This window comes from Carassius carassius, chromosome 1 (genome assembly GCF_963082965.1).
Source record: "Carassius carassius chromosome 1, fCarCar2.1, whole genome shotgun sequence".
NCBI lineage: Eukaryota > Metazoa > Chordata > Actinopteri > Cypriniformes > Cyprinidae > Carassius > Carassius carassius.
This window is the reverse complement of record NC_081755.1, coordinates 5236215-5245000: the sequence shown is the minus strand read 5'-3', so window position 1 is coordinate 5245000 and position 8786 is coordinate 5236215. Positions and strand designations below refer to the sequence as shown.

Genomic DNA, 8786 nt, shown 5'->3' with positions numbered 1-8786 from the left:
AAAATCGGAATTGGGTCGTTTCAGTCTGCAGTGTGAACGTAGCCTAATATGCAAATATATACTGGCAAGCCAGCTGATGGGCAGCGAGAGAAGAACCTGGCAATGCGCGTTGTCCTCGACATGTCCGTGGTTCTCCAAGGGAACACCATCACCTGTGATAATTATTTCACATCGTATGCCCCATCGTAAGCCAGGAGCTCCTGAAGAGGAAACTGGGCATGCTGGGAACTGTGAGAAAAAACAAACCTGAGCTCCCATCTGCGCTGGTAAAGACAAGGGGCAGAGAGAAATTCTCTTCAGTGTTTGCCTTCACCAATACACACACACACTTGTGTCGTAGTGTCCCAAAAAAAAAACAGAAATGTGCTCTTGATGAGCACAGTGCACAAGGGAGCCACGGTCAGCACAGGTAACGATAGGAAGCCGGATGTAATCCTGGATTACAACAAGACCAAGGGTGGAGTGGACAGCCTTGACCAGGTATTTTACTATTTATTTATTTATTTTTTGTTGCATTTTTTACAAATTTTCCTATAAAAAATTGCTTGTGGTTTATAATTTGTAACAAATGTATGAATTGCTAAGTGAATAAATGTAAATGTACTTTTGTCAGTATAACGTTTGATTTGTATTCTTTTTCTGTGTGTGTTATTCAAGATGGTGGCTGCTTACACTTGTAAGTGAAAATCAAACCGTTGGCCAATGGTTGTATTTTCCAGCATGCTAGATGTGTCAGCTCTCAACGCCTTCGTCCTGTGGTCCGAAATAAATCCTGGCTGGAATGCAGGAAAGTCCTGGAGAAGGCGGATCTTTTTGGAAGAGCTTGGTAAGGCTCTGGTGTCCCCACAAATCGAGAGACGGAAGAGCGTTCCCCATGGAGCGGCCTCTCTGAGGATGCTGAATCAGATCAGAGGACAACCCTCCTCAGAAAGCATCCCCTAGCACATCCACAGCAACTCCCCCAACAAAAAGAAAAAGTTGCCATGTCTGCACTTCCAACAGAAAAAAAAACAGCACTGTATGTGGAAAATGCAGACAATATATCTGCAAAGAACATTCAGTTACAATTACCTGCTACCACAAGTGCATGTAAATATGTAAATAAGTAAGGGTTAATGCCCGACGAGGTGTCCATTATCAGGTTTTAATGGACGACGGCGAGGCGCGGAGGACGGTTGCCTCCGCCGAAGTCCATTAATACCTGATAATGGACACCTCGAAGGGCATTAACCCGCTTATACCATGGTCACTTACGAAAGAAAGACATATTTAATCAATTAATAATAATTTAATGTGTTTTAGAGTAAAAATCGTGATGGTTTTTATTTATTAATTCGAGCACACTATTTAGTATACTAATAGTATACAGGCGTTGCCAAGCATTGTGGCCACAGCGAGCCGACCGCAGCAGTTGATCAGTGAGTTTGAACCAGCGCATCATTTAAAACTGTCATCAGTTCCTAGGTGTACATCATCACTTTTTAATGGACACCCTGCAGCCAATCAGAATCGAGTATTCACCCAGACCATGGTATAACTATTATTGTTTGTTCTTGTCACTTATTTAGTTTATGTATGTTCTTACCTGTTTGGTACCAATTAGTTATTTAAATTTTGCCATTGTTGTTTCGCGGGCTGTGTGATGTCAGAGCTCGGAACTGGGAGTACATCAATCTAGTACGCGTTCACTGGTGGGAAATCACGGGTTTGTCTGATGTTCCAGTGCACTCATAGGTAGAAGGTTGGAAAAAAAACACTGGGTTATAGGTTGCCTGGAACGCATCATAACAACACCTCATCAGACCGCAGTTCACTGTTGTTCAGCTGAAGCTCATTCAGACCTGCCAACCTTGGAATTTTTTTTTTTGAGTACTATCAGCAGGGCGGGGGGTGATTTGGAGTAAACCGTTTACAGTTTTTTACGGTTTACCGTATCTCTTTAGTAATTTTTTTTTTGCTACTTAAAAAAAAGAGAACACTACAGTACACTTAATTAAAACTCCACTACACTTCTGTATAGGGTTGGGTAATGTGAGCGAAAATTATTATATCAGTATTTTTTGGTTGATTTGTGGTATACGGTAGCCTATATATCTCGGTATTTTGTATTTGGAATAAACAAAAAGTGAATTTAAGCATGTAGGCATAATTATGTGCAAAAACTGGTTAAAATCACATTACGTTGTAACATTGCAATCTAAAAAAAACAACGAAAATATTTTTAAAGCAGAACTTACGAAACTAAAAATGAAAAAAATAAAAAGCACAGATTGAGTAAAAAGGCTATATTAATTACCCCATTATAGGGGCGTCACTAAAATTTTGCGTAGTTTAGAGTGACAAATCGTACCAGTGTACTTTGAGGTCAAAATGCGTAGCCGCTAAACAAAATGTGTACAGGTTGGAAGGTTGCTTATCTTCACTCTAAAAATGGCTGGGTTAAAAATAACCTAATTGGCAACCCAGCACTAGGTAAATATTGGACAGAACACATGCTAGGTTAAAGTAACCCAGCATGCTGGTTTACACATTACATATACAATACTTCATCCTGTGTGACAGGAAATAGATTTGGTGACACCTTTCATTAATCTGTACAGAACCGTGAGTCCATGCATTAAAAGGTAATCTACCTCCTTTATCTCCAGAGATTACAGAAGGGGTGAAAAGCTATAAAAGACAGTTTCAAAGAGCACGATGATCTGTTTAGTGTGAGCACAGAATAGCTTCTCATTCAGTATTGCTTTCTTTGACATGATTTCGGTGAGGATATACATTCATGTGACTTATAAAGGGAGGTGTTGTCACCATATATGATCTAATAATACTCACTATAAGGCTATATTATATTTCATGTCTATTTGTTTATGTTTCTAAGTGAAATGCTTGCAATGCCTAAAGGAGCTGACATACAGCAATAACACCTCCTCCATGCTCAGGCATTATCGAGCACTGCACAAGCATGCACAGACTACTAAACAATCCACACAGTAGTCAAAGTAATTAATAATAATAAACATTATCAAAATAAAATATTGGCTCCTACAATACACCTGCATTTTATTTTACTATAGATTCCAAAAAAGAAATGGTAAATGAGACCCTGGTGAACATGATCATCAAGGAATCCCAACCCTTTTTCCATTGTGGAAGATGATGGATTTAGGGAGCTCCTGCATGTGTTGGATTCCACTTATGTTATCCCAACTCGAAAGGTATGTGATTAATAAAGTGATTCATCATCATTTAAGAAGTCAAAAGTAAGATTATCTACATTTATTTTTATCCCCAGGGTTTGAAGGCCATGGTTGAGCATAAATATAAGGAGGCGAAGGAGAGAGTAGAGCTTTCAGGAGAGAAAAGGGTGTCTGCTTCCAAAGTGATACCTTTGATGAAAATGCTTAATCATGCTGTAATGAGAAAGCTAGAAGGCCTTAAGTCCAACTTAACAAAGCAGCTGGATGACAGCCTTGGACGGAGGGTCAGGGAACACACAGTTCATTTGGAATCAATAAGTGTGATGACCATACCCAAAAAACTCTGATTCTTGACTCAAAGGAAACTGCAAGAAGCTATATCAAGATTAAAATCGGAATGCGCTACTGTGATCAGAAGTTCTGGTCTCCATTCTGCTTCCACCATCACACCCCCAGCTCAGCTGCCAGCCTCTTCAGAAGCAGGTCAATCTTCAAACAGTAAGTAGTATATGTCTTTGTTGTGTGAATATTCATATTAGTGATTATTACTGTGAACCATTGTAAATTAATTTTTTGTTCTTTTGTACCTCTATTATTAGGTGACCTTTGGCATCTGCTGGATACCATAGTAAACATGTTAAATGCAACCAGGAGAAATCAGATGTCAGCTTCTTATTCTCGATCACAATTGTGTATTTATTTAGTAACATTTTATCTGTCATAAGTCTCGTCTCGAGAGTTTAGCTCCGCATAACGTCATCAAAATATAATAATGTTTTTTGTTCGGAGCTTTTATAAAAACAGAGAGCGTCTGCACTGCGGATCATTTCAGAAAGCTAACAGCTATAACACCAGCATTAAAAACTTTTTGCTTAAAACTCACTTCAGGCAGCAGCGAGTGTTTGAAATAACGCAATCCGATCCGATGTGGATTACAATCACTGAACAAGGCAGAAATATTTTAAGGGATGTAAAAGACTACGCATGCTAAACATGTTACCATAGTAAACATGGTAAATATGACCGCTTGAAGAAATCAGACATCAGTTTCTTATTCTCTATCACAATCGTGTATTTATCTAGTAACTTCTATTATCTGTCATAAGTCTCGTCTCGAGAGTTTAGCTCATAAAAAAATATAATGTTTTTGTTCGGGAGCTTTTATAAAAATAGAGATATCATTCATTCTAAATGTGACGTATAGGCTACTGTGGCTACAAATAAACAGAAACAGACTCGACTGAATAAGAAGGCTATTTTCATAAGCGTTAAAAATAAATAAAATAGAAATACATTTCTGTGTGATTAATTTTGAGTCCTGGTAAATTAATTCATTATGATCAATGTATCACTTATTCCATAGTAAAACATTGATGCTTTTGAATTTGAATATTTAACAAAGCATGCAAACAAAAGGCTGCTTTTATCATGTTCGTTTTGTGATCGCGCATGTTCCAGTGATTTATTTATTATTAGTTTTCTGATAACTTCTCTTTGTTGGTGAAATGATGGGGTTGCGTGACGTTGTTCCTGAGAGGCGTGTAAAGAGCGTTTTTTTAGTGAAGCGCAGGTGAGCTTCAGGCTCGACAGTGGAAACCCTGCGCTATTCTGACCTCGGTGCTATTGGCCCGTCCGGCCCGTTTTAAGCCCTGGCTCGCACTGGCCCGACAGTGGAAATGTGGCTAATGGTCATCTTTTGGACAACTGTCAAGTCAGCAGTCTTCCCCATGATTGTGTAGCCTACAGAACTAGACTGAGAGACCATTTAGAGGCCTTTGCAGGTGTTTGAGTTAATAAGCTGATTAGAGTGTGGCACCAGGTGTCTTCAATATTGAACCTTTTCACAATATTATAATTTTCTGAGATACTGAATTTGGGATTTTCCTTAGTTGTCAGTTATAAACATCAAAATCAGAATAAACATTTGAAATATATCAGTCTGTGTGTAATGAATGAATATAATATACAAGTTTCACTTTTTGAATTGAATTAGTGAAATAAACTTTTTGATGACATTCTAATTATATGACCAGCACCTGTACTCACAGTTCCGAGCTCTGACGTCACATAGCCCACAAATCAACAATGGCAGCAGTGATGCAGTGTTCATGCAAGTGGTACACATTGAAAAAATATTTTAGGACAATATAACGTTGCAATAAAATGCATAATCTAGCTACCATTCCTTGCACTCAGGAAGTTTGGCGTGACTTGCCTGGAACATTACAAAGTTGTGAGTCGTGGTTTGAAGTCGTGACTTACGGGCTCAAAAACCTGCCTGGAATGCAGCATAAAGCCCTACGTGGGACTTTTCTTGTTCCTGCCGATTTTCTGATCATTACCACTTGCTTCCACAATGTGTAGATTTTGTATATAATTTTCACGCATCAAAGAGCTATAAATATGCAGGGTTTTAAAATAAATTTAGAATTTTAATTGACTTTCAATTTCGTAATAGTATGTAAAAAGCGACTTAAATGAGGACAGTGGAAGCAATCAAAAACAACAAAAGAGCAATGATATATAAGTGCTATGACAAGTCTCAGTTAGGTTAACAGTACACAAACAAAAGGCCGATTTTATCATGTTCGTTTTGTGATCGCGCATGTTCCAGTGATTTATTTATTATTAGTTTTCTGATAACTTCTCTTTGTTGGTGAAATGATGGGGTTGCGTGACGTTGTTCCTGAGAGGCGTGTAAAGAGCGTTTTTTTAGTGAAGCGCAGGTGAGCTTCAGGCTCGACAGTGGAAACCCTGCGCTATTCTGACCTCGGTGCTATTGGCCCGTCCGGCCCGTTTTAAGCCCTGGCTCGCACTGGCCCGACAGTGGAAATGTGGCTAATGGTCATCTTTTGGACAACTGTCAAGTCAGCCGTCTTCCCCATGATTGTGTAGCCTACAGAACTAGACTGAGAGACCATTTAGAGGCCTTTGCAGGTGTTTGAGTTAATAAGCTGATTAGAGTGTGGCACCAGGTGTCTTCAATATTGAACCTTTTCACAATATTCTAATTTTCTGAGATACTGAATTTGGGATTTTCCTTAGTTGTCAGTTATAAACATCAAAATCAGAATAAACATTTGAAATATATCAGTCTGTGTATAATGAATGAATATAATATACAAGTTTCACTTTTTGAATTGAATTAGTGAAATAAACTTTTTGATGACATTCTAATTATATGACCAGCACCTGTACTCACAGTTCCGAGCTCTGACGTCACATAGCCCGCAAATCAACAAAGGCAGCAGTGATGCAGTGTTCATGCAAGTGGTACACATTGAAAAAAATATTTTAGGACAATATAACGTTGCAATAAAATGCATAATCTAGCTACCATTCCTTGCACTCAGGAAGTTTGGCGTGACTTGCCTGGAACATTACAAAGTTGTGAGTCGTGGTTTGAAGTCGTGACTTACGGGCTCAAAAACCTGCCTGGAATGCAGCATAAAGCCCTACGTGGGACTTTTCTTGTTCCTGCCGATTTTCTGATCATTACCACTTGCTTCCACAATGTGTAGATTATATATATTTATATATAATTTTCACTCATCAAAGAGCTATAAATATGCAGGGTTTTAAAATAAATTTAGAATTTCAATTGACTTTCAATTTCGTAATAGTACGTAAAAAGCGACTTACAGATGAGGACAGTGGAAGCAATCAAAAACAACAAAAAGAGCAATGATATATAAGTGCTATGACAAGTCTCAGTTAGGTTAACAGTACACAAACAAAAGGCCGATTTTATCATGTTCGTTTTGTGATCGCGCATGTTCCAGTGATTTATTTATTATTAGTTTTCTGATAACTTCTCTTTGTTGGTGAAATGATGGGGTTGCGTGACGTTGTTCCTGAGAGGCGTGTAAAGAGCGTTTTTTTAGTGAAGCGCAGGTGAGCTTCAGGCTCGACAGTGGAAACCCTGCGCTATTCTGACCTCGGTGCTATTGGCCCGTCCGGCCCGTTTTAAGCCCTGGCTCGCACTGGCCCGACAGTGGAAATGTGGCTAATGGTCATCTTTTGGACAACTGTCAAGTCAGCCGTCTTCCCCATGATTGTGTAGCCTACAGAACTAGACTGAGAGACCATTTAGAGGCCTTTGCAGGTGTTTGAGTTAATAAGCTGATTAGAGTGTGGCACCAGGTGTCTTCAATATTGAACCTTTTCACAATATTCTAATTTTCTGAGATACTGAATTTGGGATTTTCCTTAGTTGTCAGTTATAAACATCAAAATCAGAATAAACATTTGAAATATATCAGTCTGTGTATAATGAATGAATATAATATACAAGTTTCACTTTTTGAATTGAATTAGTGAAATAAACTTTTTGATGACATTCTAATTATATGACCAGCACCTGTACTCACAGTTCCGAGCTCTGACGTCACATAGCCCGCAAATCAACAAAGGCAGCAGTGATGCAGTGTTCATGCAAGTGGTACACATTGAAAAAAATATTTTAGGACAATATAACGTTGCAATAAAATGCATAATCTAGCTACCATTCCTTGCACTCAGGAAGTTTGGCGTGACTTGCCTGGAACATTACAAAGTTGTGAGTCGTGGTTTGAAGTCGTGACTTACGGGCTCAAAAACCTGCCTGGAATGCAGCATAAAGCCCTACGTGGGACTTTTCTTGTTCCTGCCGATTTTCTGATCATTACCACTTGCTTCCACAATGTGTAGATTATATATATTTATATATAATTTTCACTCATCAAAGAGCTATAAATATGCAGGGTTTTAAAATAAATTTAGAATTTCAATTGACTTTCAATTTCGTAATAGTACGTAAAAAGCGACTTACAGATGAGGACAGTGGAAGCAATCAAAAACAACAAAAAGAGCAATGATATATAAGGGTGATTCTCATGAAATCCAGATATAGAAGGTGTCTACCATCAGAATTTTTAAAATGCCCTTGAAGCCAATTTTCTTTTTGCACATATAAGATTGAGGTCTGAACTTACTATAACCATTATTTTTAGAAGATTTAAAAAAATATTTCCTATATAACTCTTACATTTTTTTAGATGAAGTCCATAAAAAATTATCATTACCGCAACATGACATTACATTAAATATATGGTTAAAAATTTGTATTTTTGGCTAATGTTAAAGTAGACCCTTATTACTCATGCTCAAAGCTATGTAAAACTCTGGAAAGATTACTTTTTCATATTTATTATTTTTTGTAATTTCCTTATTTTCTCTCATTACCGAAACATGCGTGATGATTTACAATTTCTTTTATTTAATTGTTTTACTAAAAGATACCGTACACATTTGTCATGTAGCAGACCTTAAATAAGCAGTGTTGTATAATATGTATATACATTTTAAAACAAAGTATGATTATCTAATTATTGCTTAATTTGTAAAAAATATACATGTTGCGGTAATGAAAATGCCATTTCGGTAATGAGGATCAATGTTTCGGAAATGATATTTAGCTCACACATTCACTGTTGACAAAGGAGTTTGATGCTTAAACCTATTTTACATATTTAAAACTCATACAATTTTTAAAAAAACATTTATTTCATAAACAGTGTTTAATTTTCTCATTTATCGTAATCATCGCAG

General features: G+C 37.5%; 1 protein-coding gene across 5 annotated transcripts in view; it reads right to left on the bottom strand.

The window, feature by feature from the left end:
* LOC132139998 (gastrula zinc finger protein XlCGF7.1-like) overlaps positions 1 to 8786 on the bottom strand; it is a 136938-nt gene that overhangs the window by 104047 nt on the left and 24105 nt on the right. The gene's annotated exons all lie outside the window — the stretch shown is intronic.